Source organism: Saimiri boliviensis, chromosome 8 (genome assembly GCF_048565385.1).
Source record: "Saimiri boliviensis isolate mSaiBol1 chromosome 8, mSaiBol1.pri, whole genome shotgun sequence".
Lineage (NCBI taxonomy): Eukaryota > Metazoa > Chordata > Mammalia > Primates > Cebidae > Saimiri > Saimiri boliviensis.
In genome coordinates this window covers 1,225,979-1,243,477 of record NC_133456.1, presented here as the reverse complement: position 1 = coordinate 1,243,477, position 17,499 = coordinate 1,225,979, and the positions used below count along the sequence as shown (strand labels likewise).

General features: G+C 39.1%; 1 long non-coding RNA gene across 1 annotated transcript in view; it reads left to right on the top strand.

Moving 5' to 3' along the window:
• Positions 1 to 2,691, top strand: part of LOC141585312 (uncharacterized) — a 400,044-nt gene extending 397,353 nt beyond the window's left edge. The window contains exon 6 of the long non-coding RNA XR_012518694.1: positions 248 to 2,691. This is a non-coding gene — a long non-coding RNA (uncharacterized LOC141585312). The remainder of the gene's footprint in view (positions 1 to 247) is intronic.
• Positions 2,692 to 17,499: the final 14,808 nt, after the last annotated feature.

Genomic DNA, 17,499 nt, shown 5'->3' with positions numbered 1-17,499 from the left:
GACTGAATGTCACAGGCTTGGTAATCCACACTTTAGCTCCAAGAAGAGATTCGAAAGGAAGACGGTGCTCCCTGCCCGTCCTCAGTGGTTCAAGTGCGTGGCCAGTCATCATTCCCTGAGCCCTTGCTGCTGAACCATTAAGACGTGCTCTCATTTAATCCTCATACTAACCTAAGGGGCAGCTCATAGTATCTATACTTCATCTCCACCTGTTTTTTAATTTTTTTTTTTTTTTTTTTTTTAACAGAAGACGCTGAGAGTCTGAGAGTTACATTACTTCAAACCCCACCAAACAAACAAAAGAAGAGTCAAACTGGGGTTTAACCTTCAAAAGGTCAACTGCAAAGTCCAAGCTTTGTCCTAGGGCTTTAAGACACAGCAAGTAGCATCAGAAACGTCTCAAACCCGCGATGCTGTTTGGTGTCCAGGTGCTGTAACTCCGTCCAGATCAGCAGTTTCCGTGCTGGGGCAGAAACGGAATGAAAATACCTGGGGCCTTAGCGCTTCCTGCAGCCAGCCTCAGGTCCTTTTCGTCTGCAGATTCTGGGATGCGGAAATCCTCCTCCTGCTCCAGGAGAAAACGCGACTGGGAAGGAGAATGGAAGCCCCGAAGAGGTAGAGACCGGAGCTCTGATGAGCTTCTGCCCATCCCCACCCTCCTCATTCACTCCCTACTTTCCAGCATCCAGGAGCATGCAAGAAAGAACAGCCCTTGGAGGGGCCGAGCCCTGCAGCCCCCGCTGGGTGCCCCTTCTTCTTCCTGGAAAGCCATTGTCCCTTTGACCTGCTGTGACCCAGCCCTGTGAAAACGGACTCCTTGTTCTTGGAGTTTGGCGGGGAAGAAGAAGGCAAGAATTCATTTGCAGGCTGGGCGCGGTGGCTCACGCCTGTCATCCCAGCACTTTGGGAGGCCGAGGCGGGTGGATCACGAGGTCAAGAGATCGAGACCATCCTGGTCAACATGGTGAAACCCTGTCTCTATTAAAAATACTAAAAATTAGCTGGGCATGGTGGCGCGTGCCTGTAATCCCAGCTACTCAGGAGGCTGAGGCAGGAGAATTGCCTGAGCCCAGGAGGCGGAGGTTGCGGTGAGCCGAGATCGCGCCATTGCACTCCAGCCTGGGTAACGAGAGCAAAACTCCGTCTCAAAAAAAAAAAAAAAAAAAAAGAAAAGAAAAGAAAAAAGAAAAAAAAGAAAAAAGAATTCGTTTGCAGGTGAGTTAATTATTGTATCCTGTAAGGGCAGCGACGCTGCAGTGCTGACTGTGGCATTTGCTGCTGATTAAGTAAGATGGCTTGTAAATGACACTAATTGGAACGAAGCAACTTATAAAGCATGTCTCAGCACAGAAGGACTTTCACCCTAGATAGATAAGAGAGTGAACTCCCCTGCCCCTTATTACTTTCTCCCCGTGTCTGTGAACACGCTGACTAACTTTTCCCTGTGGCTTGGCAAAATCCACGCCTAGAGGAGGTGATGTGGAAGGATTCATACATCACTCAGCCACAGGCTACCGAAGTGTCTAGCAGTTGGCAAGACTCAGTCTGACCTTTATGTTGAATTTTGCCATAGTTTTAATCACTTTACCATCACTTGCAGGAGAGAAAGCATCGTTAAAAATGCCCTATTTAGGGAAAACTTCAGAGCCAAGACTAGGTGTATGTTCCCATTACTTCACATGTTGTCAAAGGAACCAGTACAGGGAAAAGGCAGCCTTTTGAAGAAAGCAGGTTTGTGCAAAGTGCCTAATTAAAGGACATTTTATTGCAATTATTTATATTTGTTATTGATATTTTTGACATTTCATGTTTGTACAGGAATAAATAAAATATATGTGAGTTTATTGCATCCAAAACTTTACTTCTAATTTCCTACCACTGCATACCAAAGGCCTTGTAAATTCCATGTCTTTTGTAAGAATTTTTGGACTGTATACTGTATTCTTTATGTTTCTGTGTAGTTGGCTGATTATTTTACTGCGACTGGGATCGAATTCGTTTGCAGAAATTATTAACTCACACACAGCATGTTAAAATTTTTCTAATGTGTTTGTCCATCAAAGGTAAGCTTAACTTTTTCTCTGAATGATGTCTCACACCCATATGATAAAGCATTTGATTTTATAGTGATTATTACTACCATCATGCATTTTATTTACTGCTCCTTTGTTTGAATTTTGAAAGTATCAAGTCTATAGAAAAGTTGCAATGAAGGCCCTTCAATTAGACTTTCAAATTGTTAACATTCAGCTCTTTGGGAGTTAATTGCAGACATCATGACACTCATTGCCAAATCCTTCAACATTTCTCTCCTTGAAGGAGAACATTCTCCCACAAACCACAATATAATTATCACTAAAACAATTAACATTGATAAAATGCAATTATCTAAACCCAGTACCTATGTGAATTTCCAGAGTTGGCCCAGTGAAATCCTTCCTTCATGCCCCTCCTTTCAGCATCCAATAAAGAATCATGCGTTGCACTTAGCTTTCAAGTCACTCTATCCTCCTGTAATCTAAGGTAGTTCCCAGCTTTAAAAAAAAATTCATGATATTAATATTTTCAAGAAGTGCAAACCATGGTTTTACACACTATCCCCTAAAAGGAGTATTTTCTCATAATTAAATTCAGGTGAAACATTTATGGCAGGACTAATGCACATATGTTGCTGTGTCCTTCGTAGAACCGTCTGCCCTAAGTACACGATGTCAGTGTATCCCAGTTTGGAGAATTTAGTGTGATAACTTGGTTATGGCAGGTCTGCTGAATTTCTTCATTGTAAAGATTCTCTTTTCTTTCTGTGATTAACAAGTAATCTGATCTGTGGGATAATACTTTGAGACTGTGCAAATATCTTGCTCTCCTACGAGTCTAACCCTGATAGTTTTGTCATCCATGAATTCGTATTGCCTAAATCAATCATTACTACAGTGTCAGCGAATGGTTTTCTAATTTCATCACTTCTTCCATATTGATTAGTTGTGTTTCTATAAAAAAGAGTTCTTTATTCACTTCCTGTCCAACACTTGAAAATACTATTTCGGGGTATCATTAAGAACTAGTGGATTTCTTTTTTGTTCAATGTATTATGATTTATTCCGCTTATAATGTACAAATTGTCCAAATTTGGCCAATGGGAGCCCTGTTAAGCTTTGCTATACATTTCAATTGCCCTGTCTACTTAACTTCATCATTGGAAATTGGTTTTCAAGACATTTTTAAATAAACTTTAGCCCAATTATTTACAGTTCTACTTCAACCCCATTATCAAATTTATTAACCTGTGAAAAATCATATAATGGTTCAGCTCCAACATGTCAAGAACTTGGAAGTTTTCACTCCTGTCATTATAAGGTAAAAGTTAAATATATTGAAAACCGTAACATTTCTCAGGCCCAACAGAGGCCTGCAGTCACGTGTGAAACTGCCACCTCCAAACCAGGCACATTCAGAGTTACTACCACCATCTGCTTACCCTGAGCAGAAGTCCCAGCCATAAGTTTATAGCAACACTTAAATGGTAAACTTGATGAATTGTACATGCTGAGTGTGGACGAGCATAGGATGAGAAACTCCTAAGGAATACAGCGTTAGGAGGCTCCACACTTTTCCTCGGCTTTACCTTCAGGAACTCCACCTGATTCTTATGCTAGAGTCAAGAAAGATCCCCCATAGCTTTGGCACAAAGGGGAAAATGTGACTCACGCAAAGCAATCACCACGCAAAGGCTCACCCTTCAGGGTAAAAGATATGATTAGAGTCTTTTCCCAATCCTGAGCAGAGTATCTACTCCACTCTAGCTGTTTCTAGCCACCTTTTTTCATGTAAGTGGGGAGTAAAGCTAAGAAATACTTGCTAAGGCTGAGTGGCACAGATGCAAAGACTGAGATTTAATTATAAAATTAGAGAATGCTCCTTGCCTCCTGCCCCAACACACCAATGGAACACAGCAGAACAAAGAAATAGAGCTGAAAGAGACACAAGGCACCGACTCTCTCTGAGGAGTTCCTAGGGAAACCAACCACCGAACAAACAGGGAGATGAGGGCAATGGAGGGATTTGAAGCCTCTGGTATTTACAAGTGCAGAAAACATTACACACAGCCCAACTCCTAGCCAGGTTAGTGTAAAACCTTACACTAAAGGCCAATTACAAGAGAAAACCCCATATAACGTAGCGTCTGCTTTTTAGGAAGACATTTTCCACCTTCAGTTGAATTAAGATGGAATCGCACAGAAAAATCCTTTGTTATATTTGTGCTGTAAAATTTCATATGTAACATCTGATTTATGACTACAAAGATCAAACAATGGCTCATATAACATGAGGAAATTTTGATGAATAATTCAGTACTAGGGCAAAGAAAAAGTACAATCAAGGAAATACAATGATAAAGACTTGTCAATTGGACAAAAAGCTGACTGTTTTCCTTAGGAATGGAGAAACTAAAATGAAATATTTGCATTGAAGAGACCTGCTGGTTTTATGGTCACATCTGCTAACCAGTCTGTATCCTTGGCTCACAAAGTTCCTCATGACGGCTAAAAAAAAAGCGATGCTTTCAAAAACATTCCCCCTTCATGTAACCAGGCATATTTCAGCAGTCTGTGTTCCCAAAACTTGTGGTTGAAAAAAATCTCAACTTCATGCCTACATTTCCTGAAAAGAAGATCAGCCCAGGGGTGAATCAGACACATGAAGCTTGCTCTCCAGACACAAATAAGAAATACACATCAGAAAGAACACTGGCATAAAGATGACAGACACCTCATCATGTTGAGTTCAGAAGTCAATCCTATTATTAGTGAACAGAGGTTGAGTACCCTTTGGCATTGGATGGTGCCAACAATGGGCTAGTGCTGTGGAGAACGTAGAATTAGACAAAGGTCTTGCCCATGGGGTTCATAATCAAATCAGACAAACCAGACACTAACAGCGTCCAGCAGTCTGGAGTGGGGGGAGTTCAGTTTACATGGGGAACCTAAGGTCATTGTGTCCATGAGAATTCTCAGTTTCAGTCCAACGAGCCTACTCCCTCGTGCCAGAAAAGTTTGGGGAAAAACCTTTGACAGGCGATCATATGGTTTCCATTTCAACATCACCCAGGAAGCCTGTTTTGCAAAGGAGTACAGTTGAGTTTTCATTTGTCATGTAACAGGGTTCAGAATAAATTCTGTGAAGCTATTGGCCTAGTTTATTAGAGAAGGAAGGAAAAACTCGCAAAGCCAGAATTACTAGGAGGAGAAGTGAAGTTATGTAGGTGAACATCCCACAGAGAAGCCTGTGGGGCCAGACTTCTGCTGAGCCTGTAATACATATTATATAGACCACCATTTGGTGGTAGGTCTATTTTGTTGTTGTCATTTATTTATTTATTTTTGTTTCTTTTCTCTTTTTTTATTGCATTTTAGGTTTTGGGGTACATGTGAAGAACATGCAAGATTATTGCATAGGTACACACGTGGCAGTGTGATTTGCTGCCTCCCTCCCCATCACCTGTATCTGGCATTTCTCCCCATGCTATCCCTCCCACCAACTCCCCATCTCCCGCTGTCCCTCCCCTATTTCCCCCCAACAGACCCCAGTGTGTGGTGTTCCCCTCCCTGTGTCCACATGTTCTTATTGTTCAACACCCGCCTATGAGTGAGAACATGCGGTGTTTGATTTTCTGCTCTTGCGTCAGTTTGCTGAGAATGATGGTGGTAGGTCTATTTTTACCTCCACTCTGTCATGAGAAGTGAAGGTCACATAAGCTATATTGACAAGTGAGCTGGGCTGTTCAGCACCAGGTAGTCTGAATTTGAGTTGTTAGTTGTTTGCAGAAGACTTCTGGATGTATCCGTAACCCAGGTATTAGAAACCTTTGAGGCCGGGCACGGTGGCTCAAGCCTGTAATCCCAGCACTTTGGGAGGCCGAGGCGGGTGGATCACAAGGTCAAGAGATCGAGACCATCCTGGTCAACATGGTGAAACCCTGTCTCTACTAAAAATACAAAAAGGTAGCTGGGCATGGTGGCGCGTGCCTGTAATCGCAGCTACTCAGGAGGCTGAGGCAGGAGAATTGCCTGAACCCAGGAGGCGGAGGTTGCGGTGAGCCGAGATGGCGCCATTGCACTCCAGCCTGGGTAACAAGAGCGAAACTCCGTCTAAAAAAAAAAAAAAGAAACCTTTGAACTCATTTGGTATTCACAGCATGAAAAAGAGGGTGTCGCTGTGCACATGGGAGTCTGAGATTGAAAATCAAAACCCTGTATGTGAAAACTCTTCTCAAGGTTGGGTTAGATTCTTTCCTGTCCTCCTATAGCAGTGTCGTTCTCACCTCTGTCGTAGAATTTCGTGCTCTATGGTAAGGTTGTTGCCTATTTGTGTCTCTCCTTAGCACCTAGACGTTACATGATACATGGCAGGTTCCAAAAATTTTATAATAAATAAATGCCATAACGACTGTATGCAGGCTGTAACCCTGCATACCTTTTGAACTTCTGGAAAGAATTCAAGTACGACAATTTTCAAAAATCTTCACATCGTCCCTCAATTCCCTTAACTTTTTTTTCCTAAAGGCAGCCCATGGGCCCCAGCTTTACATTTAAACATGTAGGATGGTTTTCATAATTGGTTGGAATAACAGGAGTGTCCATTTCCTCATCTAGTCCATAGTTTTATGTATATATCACTAGGTATGCATTATATACATGGAATTTCATCATGCTATTGTTTTTCGTATATAAGAGTGCCTATGTAATTTGGACTCAGAATAATAACTGTTTGTGAATTGAAGAGCCATATGGTATTTAAATAATAATTCTACTTCTTTAAAGTTTTTTCAAGATATTTTGTAGATTTTTAACAAAGAAAATGACTTATAAAAGAACTGCATGTGAAGGTAATATATTACAGACTAACTTCCAGGAAGAATGGATTCATATCCAGACTGTCTTGGAGTCCATCAGCTGGTGACAGACAGGCGACCAGAAGAAGTGTGCCCCAAATGTCATGTAAACATGTTAGTTCTAACAACGAAGCCAAACCCAATATTGCTGAAGCTAAAGTGAATTAAAGGACCTGCCACACATATGTGGGTTATTCCTCCTCCCTGAGAAATAGGGCATGGGAAAAGTTTGGCTTTCTGAAAACATCAAAAATAGCTAGAAAGGAAATATTTCTTTAGTTCTCTGATGGGCTGAAAAGGTAGAGGTTTATATTTTAATTTTAAACCAGTCTCTCAGATCTCATATTTTGGGAAAATACTGTATTGTGCAGGGTTGAAGACACTTTTAAGAGATTTTTTCCATTAATAAGCAAACAGATCGGTCTGTAAAGACCTTGTACACTTGGGTATGACTGTTTAGACTTGGCTATGACTTTTCACTTGGGTATGACTGTTTTCCTGGATTTAACGTATTTCCCATGTACTTCATTTCAGTTGTGTGGAGAAAAGGGTATTTTATGGAAATACTCTTTTCTAGGAAATAAAATCCCACGGAAGAAGTGTAAAACTGGAACACAAATTCAGAAATCAACTTATCTAATCCACACATTTTACACATTAGAAATCTTTGGTTGTGAAAGTTGATGTGACTTACCCAAGGTCATATGGTTTCTGAGTGGTGTTACTGGACAAGAACCTGTATCTTCTAAATCCAAGGCTGTACTCCTTCCTTTTAAAAATAATTATTCCATTATTTTTAAACTGTTAATGTTGAGATAATTACAGAATCCTGTGCAGTTGTAATAAATGACACAGAGAAATTCCGTCTACCCTCTATCCAGTTTCCCCAATGCTAACATCTTGCAATACTGTAGTGTAATATCACAACCAGAATACTGAAATTGATAGAATAGAAATACAGAACATTTACATCACAATAGGGATTCCTCATGTTGCTTATTTATTTATTTATTTATTTGAGACAGAGTCTTGCTCTGTCGCCAGGTGCCAGGCTGGAGTGCAGTGGTGCGATCTCAGCTCACTGCAACCTCCATCTCCTGGGTTCAAGCAATTCTCCTGCCTCAGCCTCCATAGTAGCTGAGATTACAGGCATGCGCCACCATGCTCAGCTAATTTTTGTATTTTTAGTAGAGACGGGGTTTCACCATGTTGGCCAGGATGGTCTCGATCTCTTGACCTCGTGATCCGCCTGCCTTGGCCTCCCAAAGTGCTGGGATTACAGGCGTGACCCGCCGCACCCGGCCCCTCACGTTGCTTTTAATAGCCACATTCACTTCCCTCTTCCCTCTTCATCTCCTTAATCCCTGACAAATAATTATAATAATTTGTTCTTCATTTCTACTGTGTTGTCATTGTAAAATGTTATATGAATGGAGTCATGCGGTACATAACCTTCTGGACCTGATTTTTTTCACTTGGTTTAGTTTTCTGGAGATTCATTGAGATGTCATGTGTGTCCATAGCGTCCCCCCTGCCACCCCTGCCGCCTCGACTTTTTTCTTCTTCTGAGTATTCTGTGCTACGGTTGTAACACAATTTGTTTAAGCATCTACCTGTTAAAGAAACATCTAGGATATTTCCAGTTTTGGGTTAATACAAATATATTTGTGATAAACATTCAGTAGAGGCTTTTGGGTGTACATGAGTCTTTATTTCTATGGGATAAATTCCCAAAAGTGTAAATTATGGATTGTATGGCAAGCGCATTTTTAATTTTAGAGGAAACTGTCAAACTTTTTCATAGTGGCTGGACAATTTAACATTCTCACCAGTAATACATGAGTGATCTACTTTCTCTCTCCCTTGCCAGCATTTTGCATTGTTACCACCCTTACTTTCATCATTCTAAGACGCAGGTAGTGATATCTCATTGTGGCTTTAATTTGTATTTCCTTAATGACAAATGAAGTCGCATATTTTTTCATGAGATTATTTTCCATCTGTATATCTTTACATCTTCAGCGAATGGGTCCTTATACCCTTTGCCCATGTTCTAACTGGATTTTTGGTTTGTTTGTTTATTACTGTTTAGTTTTGAGGGTTGGTTATATATGTCAATATGGATATTTGTCAGATACGTGGTTTACAAATATTTTCTCCCAGTTTCTAGTATATCTTTTTATCTTCTTTACAAGGCTTTTCAGAGAACAGAAGTTTTGATCGTTGGTGAGGTACAGTTTATCAGTGGTTTTTTTAAAATAAAGTGTGATTTTGGCAACAACTCTAAGAACTCTTTGTTTACGTTTAGATTCCAAAGATTTCCTTCTATGTTTTTCTATAATGCCTGTAATTTTACGTTTTCATTCATGGCCATGATCTATTTGAAGCTCATTTTTATATAAGGTATGAGACTTAGGTTGGGGTTTATTTTCTTCCTAGAGACACCCAACTGCTCCGGAACTGTTTTTTTAAAACATTGTCTTTCCTTTCTTGAAATACTTCAGTACATTTAGCAAAAGTCAATTGGGTATATGTGTATGAGTCTATTTCTGGGTTTTTTATTCTGTCTCAAGTTATCTATCTATCCTGTACGTTACTCACAGTCATGATTATTGTAAGTGTTGAATATGTCTTAAAATTGGGTAGAGTAAGTCCATCCATATTATTTATCTTTTTCAAAATTACTGCAACTATTCTAATTCTTTAGCCATTTCATATACATTTCATAATAATCTTGTCTATATTTACAAAAAACTTGTTAGGGTTTTTCTTTGTTTAGAATTTTTCCATTTTTGTTTTATTTTTATTTTTATTTTTCTAGATGGAGTCTCACTCTGTTGCCCAGGCTGGAGTGCAATGGAGCAGTCTTGGCTCACTGCAACCTCTGCCGCCCAGGTTCAAGCAATTCTCCTGCCTCAGCCTCCCGAGGAGCTGGGGCTACAGGTGTGCACCACCGCGCCCAGCTGGTTTTTTGATATTATTTAGTAGAGACAGGGTTTCACTATGTTAGCCAGGCAGGTCTTGAACTCCTGACCTCAGGTGATCTCCTCACCTCAGCCTCCCAAAGTGCTGGGATTACACGTGTGAGCCATGATGCCCGGCCAGTTTTTGTTATAATTGAGTTAAAACTGCATATCAATTTGGGAGAAATGAATCTTCCAATGCATGAACAAAATATGTGTTTCTGTGTCTTTTATTTATTTCATCTGAATGTTGTAATTTTCAGCATAAAAAATTGCTTTCAATGGCAAAATCCACAACTAGTTTTGCACCAACCTGATACGTCCTGTGCATATCTTGTTAATTGTATACTTAAGTATATAATTTTCACTGGAGTGAAATGTAAATGGTGTTGTTGAATTTCAGGGTTCACTGATAGAACATAAGATATACTTGGTTAGATACTTTGACCCTTTAGCTTATAATCTTGCTTAACTCACTTATTGTTTTAAGAGTTTATTTTGGGGGGAATTTCTTGGGATTTTCTATCATTAACAAACCAACCTTAGGAATACAGAAAATTCAGGTCCTTCCCAAAGAGAACCAGTGCGCGTCTCCGTCCGTTCTCTCTAGGTCGTCACTTTATTCTGAAAAGGAGATTCTGTGGAGTTGGAGCCATGACTTTAACTTCTTTATACTTCACCCAATGCCTGCTACTGCTATAAGAATTACAGCATAGTGACCGTAAGTTAGGCTCTGAAATCAGACTGGGATTTCAAAGCCTATTATGAGATCAAATCCTGGCCTAATCATGTACTGGTCTATCTGACCTTGTGTAAGCTTCCTAAAGTCTCTAAATGTTCTCTGCTGTAAGTAAAGATAATAATAATAGTAATATAGCTCTCCCTAGATTATATAGGGTGAAATGGAGTAAAGCATTTAGTATGAAGACTAACATGAGGTAAGTGTGTAGTACAGATTATCTGCTTATTAATATAATATGCCAATGTGCTTTATATGATTAATATAGATAGACATTAATAAGTACTTATTGAATAGCTCTTACATATTTTCCACTATGCTTTGGCTTTAAAGCATTGCCTTGGAATTCATTTAAACCTTGCTTGGTATTTCCTGTTGCAGAGAGAGAACTCCCGTAGTTTTGAGTGGTGAAGATTCTTCCACTATGTGTCACCATGTTTTCCAATGTATTATTTTGATCCACAGATTCCCACTAAATGGGAGGTATTAAAAAACAAATTCTGTTGGTTTCCTGAAACACAAAGATGTGCAAATGAACCATTTCTGATAATTCAGGTAATTTTAGACGGGCAAGGAAACTTTTTTGCTTAAAAGTTCAGAGGAGCTGTCTGTACTACTCAGATTTATCCAAAGTTCTTTCTCGCTTTGGCAATATAGACTTGATTCTAAACATATCATGAAATACGCTGTCCATTTGGCTTAAAGCTTATTCTATCTGGTCCAAAATGGTTTCAAAATTATTAACTAAATACACATTGACTTGGAAGGAAGGAGAAAAAGAACTCAAGTAAAACATATCTTTTATTGCCAAAATTTGAGTTTTCTTTCATTGGCTGCTATAACCTCACTGCAGGCAAGAGGCAGGTGTCCTTCATGCTCTAGGTGCTAGTGATGAAGTAAGTTGTAGTGGGAAACAATAAACACTTTTTAAAGCTCTTGTTGGTTTAAAAAAAGGAAGGGAAGAGTTTTCGATATTGAGTCTTAAAAATATTTATTTGCAATTTCCCCTGTCGCTTCTTGCTCCTTTTATTTTGAATTATACCTTGTAATTACAACTGTAGGTTTTCAAAATGTTCTGTCATGCTTTCTACTTGCATGCTTTCAGGACACTGGTATTTATTTTTGTCAGTTATGGGAAGAGAAATGGTCACAGAAAACTAGATGCCTTGTCTTCACAAACATACTGAAAACAAGCAAGGAGCATCATACACAATCAGGGCTAAAGCAGCATATAGTTTAATGTGTTATTTGGTGAAGCCAATATTTTGGTCAAGTGATAATGGGTAAAAAAAATAATTTAAGAGTATACCATTGATTTTCCTGATAAGACAAAGCAAGAAGCTAGCTACAAGCAAATCCTGGTAGTACTCCAGGGAAAAATGATTCCATTGACCATGTTAGCACGTGAGTTTTTAATGTCATCATCATGCCGTTTTAGCCTCTTTTTACTCAGTGATACATAGAGCAAATAACTGCTGCCTTGTTTTTAAGTTAAGGAAAATATTAACTTATCCGCAGAACCCTCCCAAGAGACTTGATATAATTTAAAGGGCCTATAGGTTATAAATGTTAAGACCTAGATACTACTTCTATGTAAAATATTTTTTTCATAGTTTATTCAGTTTTTAAAATAGTATTTAATATTGTGGAAAATTACTGGACATCATAAAATGTTGTTTTTTTTTTTTGTTTTTTTTTTTTTTTTTTTTGAGACGGAGTTTCCCTCTTGTTACCCAGGCTGGAGTGCAATGGCGCGATCTCGGCTCACCGCAACCTCCGCCTCCTGGGTTCAGGCAATTCTCCTGCCTCAGCCTCCTGAGTAGCTGGGATTACAGGCACGCGCCACCATGCCCAGCTAATGTTTTGTATTTTTAGTAGAGACGGGGTTTCACCTTGTTGACCAGGATGGTCTCGATCTCTTGACCTCGTGATCCACCCACCTCAGCCTCCCAAAGTGCTGGGATTACAGGCGTGAGCTGCCGCGCCCGGCATAAAATGTTTTTAAAATACCAAAGTATAAAGAAAATAAAGGTAAATTAAAATCCTTTAGTCATATAATAACGAGTTGATATTTTGTAGAATATCTTTTCAAATGTTTTTCTGTTCTATACATAAAAATTATTTTTCAGAAAAATTAGACTATACTATAAATTGTTTTATAACTTAATTTTAAACGAATAACTCATCATAACCATTTTAATGTCAATGTTCATCTACACATGATTGTTAGTGTGTATAAAATATTTACCATCATTTATTTAGCCAAGTCTCAAAAGATGAACAATTATGTTTTGTTTTGTTTTTTTTTGTGGGAGCAGGTATTGTTAGAAATAATCCGAAAATCAGATACTCGTATCTCATTCTTTGTGAAACTCTTTTATTATTTTCTTAGGGTGAACTTCTAGAAATGGAATCACTGGATCTAATAGGACATGTTTTTAAAGAGTTTGGCAGTCATTGAGGAACTGTCCTTCAAATAGTTTATATCTATGCTTCCAACAATACTATATTAGAAAATCCATTTCATCTACATTATTATTATCAAAAGCTATTATTCAGCTTCTTACTTTTTGGTAAACTTGTGAATAGAAAATAACAACAGTAAATTGCATTAGAATAAAGATTTCTATTTTAATTCTAAAATTTTAGTTATTCATGCACTATTTAACTACTTGGTGATTACCCTTAATGATTAAATTCTGTAGCTCCTGCTTGATAATGGTGTTTAAATACACATATTTTAAATTCAGAATAATTACTTTTTAAAGCTCCTCAGTTTCTTCCAAATTCAGAACATCATCAGATAGATTCTTCTTGTGCAGAAAATTTATGTTTATTTAGACTACTCTGTTTTTATGGGAGGGGCAGGGGAGAAAAAAACATAGATTAGATAATAAATAGTAATTTTATATTTTATTAGTATTTATTGAGAGCTCTATGGTCCAAGTGCTAAATTAAACATTTCACATAAACTGTCTCTGTTTTCCTTACATAACCCCAAGTAGAAGTAGTAAAATGTTCCCACTGTAAAAGGTGTCATGGCCCTAAATGATAACAACCATAATTTGGGTCCAGGTCTGTGTGGAATCCAGATCTTGAACTCTTAATTGCTACAACATCCTGCTTTCTCTGAAGTGGTCTCACGCTAACGATGATATGAATCGATTCTTTCTTGATGATGGAAGAATGAGATAATTAATGCCAGCACATGCTACATCTGGTAGCAGCATTTTATTCTTTGATCAGAAAGTTAAAGAATGAAAAAGGAGGAGACTGCCTGCTATTTTTTTTTTTTTTTTTTACTTCCTTTAGTTCCCTTTCTTGCTGCCAGATTTCTGTTTAAGCCAGTCACGCAGGGCATGGTGGTTGTGTGAGAGCTGATATACTGCTTTTCCCACAGGCACTCATCCATCCCTGTTCTGTTTTTCTTCATCTCAGGGGCACTGTATAATCTGCCGGGCCTGACTCATTACTCATCCTGGAGCCTGTCAATCCTCCAGAGGTCGGAACACTTGCTTTGGTGGTTATGTGGTCCTTGGTCTCTGTCCTCTGGGAGCTGAGGGTGAGACAGCCTGTCACACTTGAAAACATCAATCCTGCTGCCTCTCAAGCCACCCGTCCTGCTGTGATAGACAAGCTGCATTTTCTTCCCGTTCTATAGAATGCAGCAGCACACCAGCTAAGATGTGGAATGAACTTCTGCTTGTTTACAGGCTTACTGAGTCTGTGGAATGAATGCATAACTGTCCACAAATATTTTCAAGTATGTAACTTTCATTTATTTTCCTTTATGGTTTAAGTTTTCCACTGTGAGGGGGAAACTCCTGGATCCCTAGCAAAGCTTGCTCAAAAATGTTAATTTCCCCTCATGTTTTTTTCACATTCTCAAGACTAGCACAGAATGGGAATTCCTCATAGCCAGAATTATATTGACTTACACAAGAGATATTTTGTTTGCTCATTTAACCAATATTTAATGAGAGCTGACTGTATGCTAGACACTACTGAAGGCATAGAAGGCTAAATCGTGCAGACCAGATCCCTTCTCAAGGGATGGCATTGGGATAAAGAGGCAGGGAAATCAAATAACCAAATACATACGATTAGTGGTGCATGCTATGACGTAAGACAGAGTGTTGTAATAGGAGGTGTGTTGGGGGGGCAGTGGAGAAGGGCTACTTGAAAGCGAATGTCAGTGAGGAGGTGACATCTGAGCTGACATCTTAGTGACATCTGAGGTGACATCTTAGTGACTAGAGGAAGCAGCTATGCAAAGCCTGGAGAAAGGGAACACCAGCATGAGGGATCAACAGGGTCCAAGGCACACTCTAGAAGGGCAGTGTGTCAAGAGCATAGACAGACGGGGGTGAAGGAGGGAGAAGGCATAGATACGAATAGGATGAATCACGTAGAACCTAATGGACCATGACAAAAAAAAATTTGTTCTAAATGCAAGAGGAGACTACTGGAGATTTTGATATGGGGATTTTAAAAAACCCATTTCATATTTTTAAAGGACGACTCTTGTATAGATTATAGAAGAGCTCAAATAGAGCTGCAAAAACCCACTGAGAGACTTTCATAATAATCAAAGCAAGAGATAACAGTGGCTTAGACCAAGGGGGAAAATGGTAGAAGTGAAAAGAAGTCAACGGATGTGGAATATGTTTTTTTTAGCTGGAGCCGAGAGTTTTTGTTGACATTACTGACATGAGGAAGATTCAGGAAAGAATAATTGGCAGGGGGTGGGAGTTAAGACCTCTGTTAGGCCTTAACTGACAAAGGTTAGTTACTAGTTAGAGTTAGTCACTAAAATTGCTATGTGCTTTAGAAATTCAAGTGAGAATGTCAATTGTGTAGCTGGGCTAAGTGGACTTGGTTAAGGTCGGAGTTTGGAGACCATCTTTCAATGAATTAAATCCAAGATGAAGAGAATCTCCAGTGAAAACATGCATAGTTTGGTATGGGGAAAACACTTCTCAGTCTCACATCTCTATTTCTGTCACTGACATTATTTTTCTCATTATCCATATTCAAAAAGTTATATTCATTTCTTTTTCTCCCCTTGGCTGCCATATTTAGATGCAGTTTTTATCATCATGGTATTTAACTGCTCCAAGATCTTTGATGACTCCCAGTTGGATAAATTATTTAGGCTTCTAGGCCTGCATCTTCATCTATTTTCCAGCTTTCTTTCTTCTATCCACTATCATGAACTCTTGGCTTCAACTGAACGTATCTCCCAATCTGTGCAACATCTGCTTCCTTATGACTTTTCTACTCTTAGTCAAGTCTTACCTACCTTTTGAGGTCCAGATAAAATTCTACTTCCTCCAAGAAGTACTGTCTGGCTTCCATAGACAATATTCGTCTTATCATTTGGACCACTGTTTTCATGATTACTCTGAAATTAAGTGTATGTTATTGATAACTGTCCATTACTCTCTTTCATGTCATGTCTACTCAGAAAATCATATGCTTCTTGAGGTTAGAAATTTGATGTATCTCTTGGTAATTAACAATTGCTGACCAGATGCATTTGGAATTCAACTTAGCCATGTAGTTTCCTTTGAAACATAGCTGAGATTATGTATCTAAAATACAGTGATCTCTCCATATCCTCGGGGGGCTGCTTCTAGGACACCCCTCATGTTCCAAATTTCTCTGATGCTTACGTCTGTTCTAGAATATATGTAGGTTATTTACAAGTACTGTGACATTTTATATAATAGACTTAAGCATCAGAATCTTTTCTTTTTCTGAATATTTTTGACCTGCGTTTGGTTGAATCCACAGATATGGACTCCATGGATGCAAAGGGCTGACTGTACTTCATTAAAGAGCAAAACAAAACAAATAAATCTTAGGTTTGGATGGAATGAAAGAGCATGTGATTTGAATACAGAAGGCTCACAGAAATTTTGTGAGGTTTTACTAAGAAAATGTGTATAAAAATCCTTTTCACCTGTAAACTCTTGTCTTAAATTATTCTTCACGTGAGAGAGTCATGAAGTGAAACACCTGGACATCCATATTGTGAATTTTTTTTGAGACGGAGTTTCGCTCTTGTTACCCAGGCTGGAGTGCAATGGCGCGATCTCAGCTCACCGCAACCTCTGCCTCCTGGGTTCAGGCAATTCTCCTGCCTCAGCCTCCTGAGGAGCTGGGATTACAGGCACGTGCCACCATGCCCAGCTAGTTTTTTGTATGTTTAGTAGAGACGGGGTTTCACCATGTTGACCAGGAGGGTCTCGATCTCTTGATCTCGTGATCCACCCGCCTCGGCCTCCCAAATTGTGAATTTTAATGGCTTGGCTGGCACTATGCCTTTGTCTCTGGTCCCATAAGGACATTTAAAAAATAATCTGAACTCCTTTCAGGTTTAATTAAAATGTTTAGAATTAAAGAGCTGAAGTTTATCGCCCTTGAATTAATGTTTCCTACTATTTCCTTGTGTTGTTTTGTTTACCCTATTTGAATTGGAAAAAAATGCGGAGTATTAATTAGTGGCAAGCACGTTTCACGCACTGTGAAGTACATGGCCCCAAACTCTTTCTGAATCAATCCACCAACCTATCTCAACCAGATTTTGAAGAAACCTGATTGAGCAGACAAGCTGCACCCCTTCATTGTAAAAATTCACACATCAGCTTTGGCCTCTTTGAAGTCTTCAGCAGAAGCCAGAGGCAGAAAAACTGCTTTTCATACTTTCTTGCTTATCCACAAGAAAGGAAACACTTAATTGAGATATCATATATACCTGCTGCCTTCAGTTTATGCTGAAAGAATGTGAGGGTGAAAGCAAAATATGCATCATCTGTGTGAAGAACGTAAGCTGGTCCTCCAGCAATGCGGAGTCAGGCTGAGCTTGACAGTGCAGGCCAGATGAGCCCATGTCCTGTGGG